This window comes from Ovis aries, chromosome 6 (assembly GCF_016772045.2).
Source record: "Ovis aries strain OAR_USU_Benz2616 breed Rambouillet chromosome 6, ARS-UI_Ramb_v3.0, whole genome shotgun sequence".
Classification (NCBI taxonomy): Eukaryota; Metazoa; Chordata; class Mammalia; order Artiodactyla; family Bovidae; genus Ovis; species Ovis aries.
In genome coordinates, this window is record NC_056059.1 from 27,904,190 (window position 1) to 27,921,852 (window position 17,663).

A 17,663-nucleotide genomic window follows, 5' to 3' on the forward strand; every position below is an offset into this window, starting at 1 on the left:
TAACTCAATGAAACTAAGCCATGCCATGCGGGGCCACCCAAGATGGGAGGGTCTTGGTGGAGAGGTCTGACAGAATGTGGTCCATTGGAGAAGGGAATGGCAAACCACTTCAGTATTCTTGCCTCGAGAACATCATGAACAATATGAAAAGGGGAAATGATAGGATACTGAAAGAGGAACTCCCCAGGTCAGTAGGTGCCCAATATGCTACAGGAGATCAGTAGAGAAGTAAGTGCAGAAAGAATGAAGGGATGGAGCCAAAGCAAAAACAATACCCAGTTGTGGATATGACTAGTGATAGAAGCAAGGTCTGATGCTGTAAGAGCAATATAGCATAAAACCTGGAATGTTAGGTCCATGAATCAAGGCTAATTGGAAGTGGTCAAACAGGATATGACAAGAGTGAACGTTGACATTCTAGGAATCAGCTAACTAAAATGGACTGGAATTGGTGAATTTAACTCAGATAACCATTATATCTACTACTGTGGGCAAGAATCCCTTAGAAGAAATGGAGTAGTCATCATGGTCAACAAAAGAGTCCAAAATGCAATATTTGGATGCTATCTCAAAAACAACAGAATGATCTCTGTTCATTTCTAAGACAAACCATTCAATATCATGGTGATCCAAGCCTATGCCCCAACCAGTAATGCTGAAGAAGCTGAAGTTGAAGGGTTCTATGAAGATCTACAAGACCTTTTAGAACTAACACCCAAAAAAAGATGTCCTTTTCATTCTAGGGGACTGGAATGCAAAAGTAGGCAGTCAAGAAACACCTGGAGTAACTGGCAAATTTGTCCTTGGAATACGGAATGAAGCAGGGCAAAGATGAATAGAGTTTTCCCAAGAGAACACACTGGTCATAGCAAACACCCTCTTCTAACAACACAAGAGAAGATTCTACACATGGACATCACCAGATGGTCAACACCAAAATCAGATTGATTATATTCTTGCAGCCAAAGATGGAGAAGCTCTATAGAGTCAGCAAAAACAAGACTGGGAGCTGACTGTGGCTCAGATCATGAACTCCTTATTGCCAAATTCAGACTTAAATTGAAAAAAAGTAGGAAAAACCACTAGACCATTCATGTATGGCCTAAATCAATTCATTATGATTATACAGTGAAAGTGAGAAATAGATTTAGGGGACTAGATCTGATAGATGGAGTGCCTGATGAATTATGGACAGAGGTTCGTGACATCGTACAGGAGACAGGGATCAAGACCATCCCCATGGAAAAGAAATGCAAAAAGCAAAATGGCTGTCTGGGGAGGCCTTACAAATAGCTGTGAAAAGAAGAGAAGTGAAAAGCAAAGGAGAAAAAGAAAGATATAAGCGTCTGAATGCAGAATTCCAAAGAATAGCAAGGAGAGATAAGAAAGCCTTCCTAAATGGAGTAAAGACAATCTCTTTAACAAGTGGTGCTGGGAAAACTGGTCAACCACTTGCAAAAGAATGAAACTAGATCACTTTCTAACACCACACACAAAAATAAACTCAAAATGGATTAAAGATCTAAATGTAAGATCAGAAACTATAAAACTCCTAGTGGAGAACATAGGCAAAACACTCTCAGACATAAATCACAGCAGGATCCTCTATGATCCACCTCCCAGAATTCTGGAAATAAAAGCAAAAATAAACAAATGGGATCTAATTAAAATTAAAAGCTTCTGCACAACAAAGGAAAATATAAGCAAGGTGAAAAGACAGCCTTCTGAATGGGAGAAAATCATAGCAAATGAAGCAACTGACAAACAACTAATCTCAAAAATATACAAGCAACTTATGCAGCTCAATTCCAGAAAAATAAACGACCCAATCAAAAAATGGGCCAAAGAACTAAATAGACATTTCTCCAAAGAAGACATACGGATGGCTAACAAACACATGAAAAGATGCTCAACATCACTCATTATTAGAGAAATGCAAATCAAAACCACAATGAGGTACCACTTCACACCAGTCAGAATGGCTGCGATCCAAAAATCTGCAAGCAATAAATGCTGGAGAGGGTGTGGAGAAAAGGGAACCCTCCTACACTGTTGGTGGGAATGCAAACTAGTACAGCCACTATGGAGAACAGTGTGGAGATTCCTTAAAAAATTGCAAATAGAACTACCTTATGACCCAGCAATCCCACTTCTGGGCATACACACCGAGGAAACCAGAATTGAAAGAGACACATGTACCCCAATGTTCATCGCAGCACTGTTTATAATAGCCAGGACATGGAAACAACCTAGATGTCCATCAGCAGATGAATGGATAAGAAAGCGGTGGTACATATACACAATGGAGTATTACTCAGCCGTTAAAAAGAATTCATTTGAATCAGTTCTGATGAGATGGATGAAACTGGAGCCGATTATACAGAGTGAAGTAAGCCAGAAAGAAAAACACCAATACAGTATACTAACACATATATATGGAATTTAGGAAGATGGCAATGATGACCCTGTATGCAAGACAGGGAAAGAGACACAGATGTGTATAACGGACTTTTGGATTCAGAGGGAGAGGGAGAGGGTGGGATGATTTGGGAGAATCACATTCTAACATGTATACTATCATGTGAATTGAATCGCCAGTCTATGTCTGACACAGGATGCAGCATGCTTGGGGCTGGTGCATGGGGATGACCCAGAAAGATGTTATGGGGAGGGAGGTGGGAGGGGGGTTCATGTTTGGGAATGCATGTAAGAATTAAAGATTTTAAAATTAAAAAAAAAAAAAAGAAATAGAGGAAAACAACAGAATGGGAGACTAGAGATTTCTTCAAGAAAATTAGAGATACCAAGGGAGCATTTCATGCAAAGATGGGCTCGAAAAAGGACAGAAACAGTATGGACCTAAAAGGAGCAAATGATATCAAGAAAAGGTGGCAAGCATACATAGAAAAAGTGTACAAAAAAGATCTTTACAACCAAGATAATCTCGATGGTGTGATCACTCACCTAGAGCCAGACATCCTGGAACATGGAGTCAAGAGGGCCTTAGAAAGCATCACTACTAACCAAGCTAGTCGAGGTGATGGAATCCTAGTTGAGCTCTTTCAAATCCTGACAGATGATGCTGTGAAAGTGCTGCACTCAAAGTGCCAGCAACTTTGGAAAACTCAGCAGTGGCCGCAGGACTGGAAAAGGTCAATTTTCATTCCAATCCCAAAGAAAGGCAATGCCAAAGAATGCTCAAACTACCGCACAATTGCACTCATCTCACATGCTAGGAAAGTAATGCTCAAAATTCTCCAAGCCAGGCTTCAGCAGTACATGAACCGTGAACTTCCAGATGTTCAAACTGGTTTTAGAAAAGGCAGAGGAACCAGAGATCAAATTGCCAACATCTGCTGGATCATCAAAAAAGCAAGAGAATTCCAGAAAAACATCTATTTCTGCTTTATTGACTATGCCAAGGCCTTTGACTGTGGATCACAATAAGCTGTGGAAAATTCTGAAAGAGATGGGAGTACCAGACCACCTGACCTGCCTCTTGAGAAACCTGTATGCAGGTCAGGAAGCAACAGTTAGAACTAGACATGAAACAACAGACTGGTTCCAAATAGGAAAAGGAGTACGTCAAGCCTGTATATTGTCACCCTGCTTATTTAATTTCTATGCAGAGTACATCACGAGAAACGCTGGGCTGGAAGAAGCACAAGGGAGAATCAAGATTGCCGGGAGAAATATCAATAACCTCAGATATGCAGATGACACCCCTTATGGCGGAAAGTGAAGAGGAGCTAAAAAGCCTCTTGATGAAAGTGAAAGAGGAGAGTTAAAAATTTGGCTTAAAGCTCAATATTCAGAAAACGAAGATCATGGCATCTGGTCCCATCATTTCAGGGCAAATAGATGAGGAAACAGTGGAAACAGTGCCAGACTTATGTTTTTGGGCTATCAAATCACTGCAGATGGTGACTGCAGCCATGAAATTAAAAGATGTTTACTCCTTGGAAGGAAAGTTTTGACCAACCTAGATAGCATATTGAAAAGCAGAGATATGACTTTGCCAACAAAGGTCCATCTAGACAAAGCTATGGTTTTTCCAGTAGTCGTGTATGGATGTGAGAGTTGGACTGTGAAGAAAGCTGAGTGCTGAAGAATTGATACTTTTGAACTGTGGTGTTGGAGAAGACTCTTGAGAGTCCCTTGTACTGCAAGGATATACAACCAGTCCATTCTGAAGGAGATCAGCCTTGGCTTTTCTTTGGAGGGAATGATGCTAAAGCTGAAACTCCAGTACTTTGGCCACCTCATGCAAAGAGTTGACTCATTGTAAAAGACTCTGATGCCCAGAGGGACTGGGGGCAGGAGGAGAAGGGTACCACAGAGGATGAGATGGCTGGATGGTATCACCAACTCGATGGACGTGAGTCTGAGTTAACTCCGGGAATTGGTGATGGACAGGGAGGCCTGGTGTGCTGTGATTCATCAGGTCTCAAAGACTTGGACATGACTGAGCGACTGAACTGAACTGATAGCTTAGTAAAAAAATAATAGGTTCCCTTCCATACTAAAGGTGTGAATGTGAACAGGTAGCAATAATAAGGGTAGTGCTAGCATACAATAGAGTAGAACATGAGACTAAGACCATAAACTTAGGCGCCAGATACTGTGGGTTCAGATCTCAGCTCTGCTACTTACTAAGCTGCTTACTTGACACTGAGTTACTTAACTTCTTTGTATCCAGTTTCCCTGTTTATAAGATAGAAAAAATAATCACATTCACCTCATAGGATTGTTGTGAGGATTAAATGAGTTCAGATGTTTAAGCAGTAGGAAAGTCTCACTAAATGTTTGTTATTACATTTTGTGAGTAATATGGCAAAAACGGATGTATTTATCACCCAGCTAGACCATGGGTCATCCACTCAAGAGCATTTTTGAGTTTGTAGATAGATAGGCATGAATATCAGGAATTCGTGCTCCACAGAAAGAGCAGACAGATAGATCTGCCTCTACAAAACAGACCTGGGCCCTGGCTCTCCTCATGGAGAATAGGGTATGGAGGGAATTGCATCCATCCTGAGAGCCCTTAAGCCAAAATGAGGATGCACATGGGTCTGAGACTTATATACTCTATTTTCCCTCTTAGGTAAAGGGATAAGGGTCTTCATATTTTGTTTCCCTCCTGAGAAATGAAAATTCTCATTTTTCTGTAGCACCAAGAGGAATAAGAATCTTGTAGTGTCCTCACCTTCTACCTCAACACTTCCATGACCTATGTTATTGTGTATACCTAACTCCATTCTCCAGAGAAGGCAATGGCACCCGGCTCCAGTACTCTTGCCTGGAAAATCCCATGGACAGAGGAGCCTGGTAGGCTGCAGTCCATGGGGTTGCGAAGAGTCGGACACGACTGAGAGACTTCACTTTCACTTTTCACTTTCATGTATTGGAGAAGGAAATGGCAACCCACTCCAGTGTTCTTGCCTGGAGAATCCCAGGGACAGGGGAGCATGGTGGCTGCCATCCATGGGGTCACACAGAGTTGGACACGACTGAAGCGACTTAGGAGCAGCAGTAGCAGCTCTATTCTCCAACATCACATTACTATCTCTTTTACGTCATTCACTGTCCTCAGCAACTGACTTCTTTGTTCCCTGAGGAAACCGGGACCTTTTTTTGCCTCAGGACTTTGCATATGGTTTTCCTTCTAACTGAATATTTTCTCCACATGTCATACTGTTCTTTGGTCTCAACTTCAACGTCCTCCTCAGGGAGGACACTGAGGGAGTCTCAACCCTCCCACAAACCTGTCAAGCATGTAACTCTCTCTTCCATAATTTCTTTACTTCTTTTCCTTATTAGAATCTAAGCACCAGAATTACCAAACTCTTTTCTATCTGGTTTTGTGCAATACTGGCAACATCCAGCATATGCTTGTAATAAATATTTGTTGACTAATGAATGATACAGAAGTAAAGATATACTTGCTGAATTCAATTTCATTTTTACAAAAGGTAGAAATGTCATTTTAGCCATTTTAAACTCTAAAGATTTTCAAATAAAATACACTCCAAAAACTAGTCTCATAAAGATAGTTAATTTTTTTTTTTTTTGTAACAGTGATTTAAAGATATGTCTTACTTTTCCATAGGATGTTACAGAAAAACCCAAACAAACTTTTTGGTCAAGCCAAACTTTTAAACCATCACCAGAGTAACATTTGAATATTAAAACTTAACGTGTTACAAAAATGCAATCAGCCACAATATTCAATGAAATGTATAATGCAGTAATATATGAAGATAAGTAGGAGAATTGATATTAATACCAGTAATACAACATTCTAAACTTGTAATTTTGTGGTTGGGTCACAAATAAACAGTCAGTTTCCTCACCAAATACATATAAGCTACCCTCTATCCAATTATTATCTTATTATCTAACTCACATTTTACCATTGTAATGAGTGTTATATGAAATACTTTTTGAGTATTAAACAGAAAAACATAAGAAATATTCTTTTTAAAATAAATTCCCAATGCTATTTTGTATGATGTAGAAGAATATAGTGGTCTGTAAACTCAGGAACTTGAAAATACTATTTTTTATTTTTAAAAAAGTTATTATAACATTACAGTAGAATTACTGTTATTGTTCAATGTATTTGAGTGTTTAACTTTTTTCACTTAGCAAAATACATTTGAGATGTATCCATAGTACTGCATGAATCAGAATTTTATTCCTCTTATTGCCAAGTAAAATTCCATTGTATCAGTTTGTTTATTCAACAACTGAACTACAAATTTCTTGATTTCAGTTGTGGTGATTAACAATAAAGTTGACATCCATTTAGAAACAGATTTTGGTGTGATCACACATTTTCATTTCTTTAGGCCAAATATGTCAGAGGAGGTACGTTACTGGATCATATGTCAAGAGGATGTTTAACTTTACAAGAAGTTGGCAGTTTCCCAAAACAGTTGTATCACTTTACATTTCTGCCACCAAAATATGAGATATTTCTCAATACCTGGGAAAATTCTCACAACATACAGTATAGCTAAACACAAAGAGTAGTACACAAATTCTACATACTCTGTGAACTCAATTTTTTTTTAGAGAGAAAGATTGTTTAGAAATATAACCAATTATTAAAGTAATCATTTCTAGGGGCTGTTTGGAGTATGAGTATTTTAATTTTATATAATCTGTTTTTATGTTTTTTCACTTTACTTCTACTGGAAATTATTTTTAATAAGGAAATTTTCTAAAACAACTACACAAAGTTTCTCTTGAGACATTTTAATGGTTGAAAATCAATGAATAGTTCTTTTTACGATGAAAGACTGATATGAATCAGCTGCATTAATTAAACCTCCAGGATAGGAATAAATGGAGGAACAATGGTTAAATAAAGTTTGAACGATAATCTGAAGGAAGTGTTTTAAGCAGTGGGTGGTGCCTGTGTAAAATAACACCCTGCGAAGAGGAGCAGTAGAGCGTTCCCTGGTGCCACTTCAGGAGAACAGAAAGAACACTTAACAGGAGAGACCCCTGAGGACTATTTTTATATTAATGGCTAAACACACTACTAAAGTCAGGTGAGAATTTGTCCAGGACTCTGCTAAATCTCAGGTGCTTGATGTAGCTCCCTTTAGACAACCGGTATCTGGAGCATGTATAGGCCAAGTTCACAGAATTTGATGGTAAGTGCTTTTTTTGTTGTTATTGTTAGATTTGTCAATTCCAGATATTTAATCCCACAGGTTAGTTCAAAATTATTTCTGAGCCTTCATATTTGTTAATTTTCAAACATGTAGCACAAAGGAAGGAAAAAGTCCTTCTTTTTATAGCTCATTCATTCTTACACTTTTTTTTCTCTGCTCTATCCCCGTTCTATTAACACAGACTCCTTCTATTTTATATAGCTGTAAAAACCAGCAGGCTTCTTTCTTAATCTGTGCTGTCTAGGTTCATTGCCTGAGGGCCTAGGTCGTTAGTAATAAAGGTCATTAGTTGATGTTTCCAACATCCATAGACTGTCAGATGATCCTTTCCTTTAATCTCCCCATGATTAGAAACAGGCCCAAGCTTGTGCTATTTAATAATTTTATTTTCCTGTTGTGGGAAAAGTAAAAGGTTACCTCTTGGAAACAAAAGCTTTTTAAAACTAATAGCTGCTTCACAGTAGACATGAAGGAATAACAGACTATATATAAAGATACTCAAAGCAGAAACAAGAGAAAATGGAAGGAATTGGTATCTGCTGCACCCTAGGTTTCTTCAAGGAGCTGAATTAAACCGAGCCATAGGCAGCCTCAACTTGCCTGCCCTCATTACCTTACATCTTAGAGCATTGTCTGATTTCCAGCATTCTAATTGAAAAGACCCTTTGTAGTAAAAAGCTCTGTTTGAGTCACTTTGAAATCATGATCCTTGAGTTTTCTTTCTGACAAATGTTTCTTGGACATCACTAAGCTTATTAAACAGTTCTGTGTTTGCAGGCTTCTGATGTTGGAACAGGCATAATCCAGACATCTTCCTATAAAAAAAATAGCAGTCAATTCCCTGTAGATTCTTTGGAAAGAAGCTGTGTGCTACTTTCCCTCCCTTGACCTGTATCTTTGGAAGTTCAATGCCATGTAGACAGGAAATACCCAGTAAACAACTGCAGTGGCAGCTCATGATTATGTAACTATTATTAGTAATAGAACAAATTGCTTTTTATTCTGCAGTCTTCTTCATCTTATTCCCTCCATGCCCTCAAAGGAAGAATGGGAACTTGCAAAGCATCAGAAAGTTTTTAAAGGAAAAATAGTTCTATTTGAGTGAAATTTAAATAATCTTTAGGGAGTTGAAGTATTTATGAAGTCTGAACACCTAACAAAATTTTTCATAGTTCATTGTTGAATGTTGAAAAATAAGATTAATGAATGTAATTATAGGTTTGTCTCTCTATTTCAACACTTTATTCAACATTATGTTATAGAATGAATACTTCCACATAATAATTCTCCTAGGAAAGTGATTTTTAAAGAAAGGTCTTTGTTTTCATTGTTATTTTTCAGAACAGAAAAATTGCCTGTTTTATTTTTTAAAATTCCTTGAGACAGGCAATACATAAGCCAGTTAAAAAGAAACTGGCAAACATACAGGATTTAAAGCTCAAACTGGTAAAAAGCATAATCAGTTGCATCACACGTGGCAAACTTTGGTTATATGCTGATTATTTATCTCAGCTGAATTAGCTACTCCTGGAAACTGGCTTCTACTCTCCATAGTCGTGCTGAAGTCCATGGGATGGCAAAAAGTTGGACACAAGTGACTGCACTGACTGACTGACCCTATATTGTCAGCATCCCTTTGAACATTCAGGGCCTCATTAATGCAAAAGTGATGCAAAGAATTCTGTAGTCACCTGCTTATTGATACATATCATTTTTATTTTAATCTATTAATTAAGGGATCTATTAATTAAAGGGATTTGTGATTTAAATTAAAAGGATTTGTGGAAAAATAAAGAGAAAAAAAGAACTCTGAGTGGTTGCAGTGAAGAAAGAAAGTACTGGGGCACTGAGGAAATATTGCTGGGAGATCAACTAATAGGATGGTACTTGTGTCCAGACCAATGATCATTCATAGATGTGATCATTCATTTAACTCATGCACTGGATTCCTAGTACGTGCCTTCCACTGTGCTGGTACAGGCCTTAACACCAAGCACCATAGCCATTTAATGGGACAAGATTTAAACATGAAGGAGGGAATGACAAAGAAAGTGATATGGGCACTGTGATGAGGAGAGATATTGGTGAGGCCCCTAACCAAATTGGTGCTGAGGTGGTGGAAAAAGAAACAAGCTTCGTAAAGAATCAAAACTTAAAATGAATCTTGGAATCCTAAATGAAACATTTAAGTACAGGGTCCACTATGTAAAGAAGAAGATTTATCTTTGATTCCAGTCTAAAATGTTGGCAGATGCTAGACTGTGATTTCTGAAGGTCACGAACTAGAGAAGATACTTTTCTATAAGCCTAATGTAGCCATTGGAATCAACCTTTAATATCCATTGGAAGGACTGATGCTAAACCTCCAATACTTTGGTCACCTCATGCAAAGAATCGACTCATTGGAAAAGACCCTATTGCTGGGAAAGATTGACAGCAGGAGAAGGGGGTGACAGAGGATGAGATGGCAGAGGATCAGATGGTTAGATGGCATCACCGACTCAATGGACATGAGTATGAGCAAACTCCGGGAGATAGTGAAGGACAGGGAAGCTTGGCATGCTGCAGTCCGTGGGGTCACGAAGAGCCAGACACAACTTAGTGACTGAACAATAACAACCGAAAGGGCAGCTGGAGTAAAAAGCTGAAACCCATTTCACTTTGCTATTGCTTCTAATCAGCAGCCACTTTTAAGTTGTGAATGACACTTTACTGTTCACAGACAGAACAAAACAGCTCTATTCTTCTGCACTGGCATAGGTTATATTGGCTCTTCACTTGTTTTGGATACTTGTTAGGTGACTGAACTATAGAATGGTAATCACAGATCAGCTGAATATGACTCCCCTGTCTGACAAAAGGTGGGGAAACTATGAAATAGATACCTTTGTCAAAGAGATGCCACTGTAAGCAAATTATTCATTATACATTTAAAATTGGAAATTTTCTCTAAGTAGAACTTCTAGCTATAGAGGTTCCATTATTTATGGCATTATGTTTAAAATTTGATGAACAACACAATTAATGAAGTAAATCAAATGTATTTTTATTGTATGCCTGAGAATCACTGAATCTAATGGTCTTGGAAACAATAATTCAAAAAATACATTGTGTCACTTATGCTTTATGAATGACTGTTTTATGCATGTACTGAAAAAACTGAAGACAGAACCAACCTTATTATAGGCTTAAAGGTAATTTGGGAAGTGAAGCATTAAGACACAACCTAACTTGATACCTATAGTCAATAAGAATTGGCTACTGTGTTTAACGCAAATGATAATAAGTGTAAGTACAAAAAAACCCTTTCTAATACTGGTGAATACAGAAAATATACATTCTATAAGCATAACAGAATATTCTTTCAAGCATTCTGTAGCATTTCTTTTCTTTTTCTCCCCCTTCCCCTTGTTCTTGACTCCTCCTCTCCATTCTTCAATTTCAAATGGGTATCTGCCTGTGAGATATATATTGATAGGAATTCAAGAAAGTTTTGATTTACCTCTCATCTTTCCAATCCAATTGAAATTTTAACAGCCCACAAATTCTGCATTCAGAATTACTTATTTAAAATAAATTTACAAAGGAAAAATATTGGCATTTTCACTTTATGAATCAAAGAAAGTTTGAATTTGCCCCCAAAATAACCTTGTATAGATAAGATAGGCTGAGCAAACTAAGCCATGACTGTTGATTCTGGTTTAGTTCCACAGATACCTCACCTCAAAGTCTTATCTGGCTGAGCTGCATGCTTGTTTTAGGGGAGCAAATCCTTAGCAGGAGGAGGCAAATACTAAGAGGGGTTCTTGATGGTCTTTGAAGAAACCAGGAGTACTAGGGTAAGAAAGAATGGAAAAAAAAAAGAAACCCCTTTGAAAAGGTTTAGTTTGTATGAGGTGCTAAATTGGTAGTAACTTTGGGCCAGGAAAGTGACCTAAGCAATTTTATTTAGAAGTTATCAAAAAGAATGTGTCTGCTTAGAATTTCATGCTGAGTAGGCAAAAGATGGTTTGGGAAGGCGTTCATTAGTCAATAGGCTACTTTTAAATCATGAAATTATTTATCAGTATCTGAGCTGCTTTTGAACTCTCATGTAGATTTACAAAAATAAAAAGACAAATACAAAATCAGGAACTCTTAAGTTCTACTCCAAGAGGCACCATTTATAGAGAATAGAATGGGAATGATGCTTTTGGAACTGTATAACGTGGTAAACTTTCTTGAACATTTACAGATTTTCTTGAATATCTACAGTAAATTTCTGCCATAATTTGATATGTTTGTGATATAATGTATACCAATCTCCAGTATGAAAATTTTAGAAAAAAGATAACTTTAAAACATCCTATTTAATTACTAGACAATCAGCATATTAATTATATAAACTGATAACCAGATCTGCAAATATTTAAAGTGACCAAAAATATATATGAGTCTTGCCATAGTTTTAGAACTAATTTTGATATAATTTGACATCCATTATGGATGAAAACTCTCATCAAAATAGAGACAGATATAAAGTTCCATATATATGTGTGTGTCTGTGTATACATATACTTACACAAAATATATGATCAAATATACACATGATGTATAATATGTATCTCAAAGTTAACATGTTAAAACACCGGCTCCTGATTATTTCACAAAAAAATCTTGGTTTATTTACAATCTTCTTCATGTATGTTAAGTCAACTCCATCCTTTCAGTTTTTCAAACCAGAAAATTTGGAGTCAGAAAATCCTGTTAATTCTTTCAAATAAATTCTGAATGTGACTACTTTTATCGCCACAAGTTTGGTAGCAAGAATGAGACAGACCTAATATTAAAATTATGAAAAGATGTTTATTGATATATTAAGTAGAATAATCAAGTTACAAATAATTTTTATGTCACCACTGGTGTTCCATAATTTCTCACTATATATAGTACTGTATGTATATATGCATTTGTTTTCTTTTGTAAGTAATAAGTAAGAAAGAATATCTTTGGAAGACTGATGCACATTTGTTTGGGATAATGAGCTGATTGGGGAAAACATGGGTGAGGTGTTCTTTTAACTGTATAATTTCTGGTATTTTCTGAATTTTATACCAAGTGAATGTATTATTAACTATTAAAACTAAAATTTTAGAAGACTATAATTACTTAAGGAAACATTTAATTTACATTTCTCTTGGAGGTTACTTTATATGGTACTTTGGATGATAAATATTTTAAGATTTTCATTTTCACCATCAAATAGGTAAAATATCAATTCAACATTATGTAGTACAGATAAAATTATGCTTTGATAACTTTTTATTGCTATCTTTTGTATAGAATGTAGTTAGAAAGTGTAGATAAATTACTTATGCCATTATAAACTATTTTATCTAGTGAAACATATAAAATTAAGAAAATTAAATGTACATTTTGTGTTTAAATGAAAAAAAAATCACAAAACCCAGGAATTTAACAATAGGTCAACTGATCTTTCAGGGAGAATGATACAGCTAAATACAGCTATAACCAAAAAGGACAAATTACACAAAATATCCTGAAGGGAATAATCCTAGTATATCAGAGAAAATACAGGACTTCAGAGAATGATTTCTTTCTTCTTCCTCAGTGATAAAATACTATGACTATGAACAGTAATTAACTCTAAAACAACATGGAAGTTGGATGGAAAGAACTCTACCTAAAATGTTGAATAATTAAAGTAAATGAAATAGGAAGCATGCACTGGGGACATAAAACGTGCTACTCTAGCAGAGCTATTAACTATTGCATTAGAGCCCCTAAATCATATGCTCTTTTTACCTTCATTGACTTAGGTCAAACTGGATCTTTCCACTAAAGGAGCCAAATGAGCTTAATGTTTCAGCTGGTTGATGCCAATGGCAAAGAGACCTTCAGATGCACTTCAAGAAAGATGTATGATCAAGGAGTAATAAGCTTTTCTCCATTAATGTAACAAGTCAAAATATCATTTAATTTATTTCTGAAAGTTTTTTTTTCTTTTTTATTGTAACAGATATAGCTCATCACTTAACTTCATTCACCAAATATTATGCACTAGCTTTTTACTATAGTTTTAGGAAGAGAAAGGAAAAGCATTTCAGGGATGATTCATTGATATTCCTGAAAATAGGATCATTGTTTCAGGATTCTTAAAATGTTAAGCAAGGTGGATACTGAATGTAGTACAAGTGAATATTGAGGTTAAGGTTTTCTGTTGTTATTTTAACTGCATGTTGTATGGATAAATGCTTACAAAATTCACATAAAGCATTCTGAAATTTCAAAGAAGAGATAGAAAGTGTAATTGATGCTACCATTGAAGGCCAAAGAGAAGCAATGAAAATGGAGTAAAATACCAGGAAATATTAATGTAATACTACTAAGTATTCTATGACTATCTGTGCTATGTATAATTAGGGTCATTTTCTCATGTCATAGATTATCTGCACGAGAAAGTGCAAGTATATAGATGTTATAATCTCTATGTTCTTGGTTCCATACAGAAGTAAAAAACTTATTGTGAGTTCAGTTTTTCAGTCATCTTAATAACATATGGATGCTATGGTACCTTTTTGGTCAAAAACAAGAAGTCTGGGGACATAGGGAAGATAACTTGACATAATTTAGATTGAAATGGGGGGGGCTAAATGGTTATAATGTGAATCTAGATAAAAAGGGCATTTATATACAGTATTACAAAAATGAATAAACATAGTTCAGGTAGTATAAACAGTTATCAGGTAGTAGTGAAGTATTTTTGCATTGCAGTTTACTGTAGAAATAAGAGAATCTGGAATTAGATTCAGAAAATCATATTTATATCATTTTCTTACTTTGAAAATTGTCATTAAAGTCACTAAACATCTCTTAAACTCTATTTATTTATTAGAAATTAGAAATAATACTAAGAATAATAATTCTTACATCATAGGGGTATTATGGATATTAAATTAAGTAATGGGTAGCACTTGGCACAAAATAAATGCTCAATATATTACAGCCATTATTCTGTGCAAATTTTGCTATGTTAAGCATTTCTTATAAATGTAATTGTAAGTGCATTTTGTTTCTTTTGACAGTCAGTGACCTAACTATAACTATTAATCAAGTGTTAGCCTGGTAATGTGTAAGTATGGTATAGACTTGCTTTCAAAAGAGTGCATGATCATTAAGCCATATAAAGAAACACATCTGGCTCTGACTTTTGACAATGAGGTTGACACTCTTTTTCCTATCATGCTTTTTAAGCATTTTGCAGTTCCACCTTGTAGATGAAGCCCACCACCACCACCACCTGAAGCCCGTTGGGTTTTCCCTCAGAGAAGTATTGCACAGTGGTTAGAGAAGGGACTCTAGTAAAGAGTCCTGACTTTGAATTCCATACTATCTTTGAAGAAGTGACTTTTGTGTAGCTTAATTTTATTATGCTAAAATAAGGATAAAAATAGCAAACTTTTATTTGAGAATTAAATGAAATGATGTATTATATGTGAAAATAATTTACAAAGGCCTATCACATAAAAATCTGTTTGTAAATGTTAGCCATCATCCTTAGTCACTAGGCATTTGGCTTTTCTCAACAATTGAAAGGAGAATCTGGGAATCTAAAAGAATCATGTTCTATCCTGAAACCTATATTTAAGTTCTAATGAAGTCACATTTGTATGGTTTAAGAGTGAATTTGATTATTATTAATAAAATTAAGCAGTCATTTTAAAACTTGGTAACATTATTATCTAAACTTGATTATAGCTGCACACTCTGACTTGACTTAGAGTTTTACAAATTTATTTTCCATCAGTTGATTCATCTTATTTGGCTCATTGGTAAAGAAGATGCCTGCAGTGAAGGAGATGTCAGAAATATGGGTTTGATTCCTGGGTTTGGAAAATCTCCTGGAGGAGGGCACAGCAACCCACTCCAGTATTCTTGCCTGGAGAATCCAATGGACAGAGGAGCCTAGTTGTCTACAGTCCATAGGTCACAAATAATCACAAATGACTGAAGCAATTGAGCACAACCCATTTTGCCCACACTACTCTTCATTTGTAAAACAGATGGTGAATGAATTACAATTTATTTTTTTCAAACATATAGACATTCTCTTGCAAATTTATGTATAGCAAAAGTTGACTGTTAAGATACAACCAAGATCTATTCTAAAGGAGATCAGTCCTGGGTGTTCTTTGGAAGGACTGATGCTAAAGCTGAAACTTCAATACTTTGGCCACCTCAAGAGTTGACTCACTGGAAAAGACTGATGCTGGGAAGGATTGGGGGCAGGAGGAGAAGGGGACAACAGAGGATGAGATGGCTGGATGGCATCACCGACTGAAGGGACATGAGTTTGTGTGAGCTTTGGGAGTTGGTGATGGACAGGGAAGCCTGGCGTGCTGCAATTCATGGGGTCGCAAAGAGTTGGACACGACTGAGCAACTGAACTGAAGATATAACAGATACAATACTTTATATTTTAAATACAAGATGTTTAGTTTACTTATTTTTTGAATTGATGTAACCAAGTCATTTTCAGCTATCTATAATTGCATTACATACAAGTAACTACTTTCTTAATTGGAGAACTGGAATAATTATCCATTTAATCAAAAGTTAATATATGGTACATTTTAAACTAATTTTGATTACTTAGTAATTATTTTTTTCTCTACATACCATTGTTTATATGATAATTGTACAATATTGGCCTTACTTTGCTAGTAAATAAAGAGTCCTGAAATTCTAGAGAAATTTAAACAAGGTTTCCTTGCCATCTTGTGAGAATATATTAAGTAAATATTTTTAAAATTAAAGTAAAATAGAATTAGTTTAAGAAAACAAAAAAGCTTTAAAAAGACTCAAAAACCCAAGGGAAACAAACTGCTTTGATGTATTTAGTCCAATGTTTGATATAAATTCTGCTAAATGCATTAGAGGAAATTATATGACATATAAAACAAACTGGACATTTTGGTGAAGCAATTAGAACACTAGATTTACCTTGTTTTTTCTTGGGTAAGGCATAACAGACCATGTAGGACTAAAATAATAGGATGAGCTCATTTAATTATGCTTTCAGAATCTTAGTTTTATATATAAGTATTATTTTTATTATCCTGTTCTTTGCTTCTCAGTAAAACAAACTGTCTTTTCAGAATGCAGAAATCTATTTTAATAGAATAAAGTGAAATTAAATCTGTAGATCTAGGTTACAGAACATATAACTAACTGGAAATCATTTTGAATCAAATATAATATTAACTTCTGATTATTTCTGTATTGTAAACAATTACTGTTGATTTTACTTTTTATCTTATTGCTTATTTCTTATTCTATAATTAATAACATATATTTCTTGTATAGCATAGTAATTTTTCAAACCAATAGTATAAATACATGTTTGTGTTATACCTATGTATCTTAACTCATATGATGTATTCTAACTATGGGGCAAACTGAGGGAGATTTTAATTAATCAAATTCTACTTCCTATGTGTAATAATGTCTTCAGTTCTCACCAATATAACATTTTAAGCAACTATTATTTAGAATAGACACTGGCAAACAATAATGGTACTAAAATAAAATTTTGGGTTTTAAAAAGAAAAAGGTTTTTTTGTGTTACTAAATATTTTCCTTTTTATAAAAATACTAAAATACTGAAAATCAAATCAAATTAAGGCTTGATAAAGTTGTCCACTATAGACACAGTCTTAAGATTACCACACACTAGCAATCTACCCCATTTAAATATAAATCAAAATTCACTCAATGATCATCCATGCTGTACATCATAACCTTTAGGTGTGCTATATGGGAATACTTAAGTATTGGAAAAATATAGCTTACTAGGGAGGAACTTCAAATCATCAAAGATTGGCTATGGGAAGCAACTCCTAGATTCACTTTACTACTGTAAATTGTCTCACATTTAAAATGAAAAACAAACAAACAAACAAAAAAGATGCATCTATC

At 35.4% G+C, this 17,663-nt stretch overlaps 1 long non-coding RNA gene across 1 annotated transcript; it reads left to right on the forward strand.

Moving 5' to 3' along the window:
• Window positions 1-7,557: 7,557 nt before the first annotated feature.
• On the forward strand, window positions 7,558-17,297 carry LOC132659980 (uncharacterized). The gene is made up of 2 exons (XR_009601111.1): window positions 7,558-7,664; window positions 15,493-17,297. It is a non-coding gene; the product is annotated as an uncharacterized LOC132659980 (long non-coding RNA).
• The last annotated feature ends 366 nt before the right edge of the window (window positions 17,298-17,663 follow it).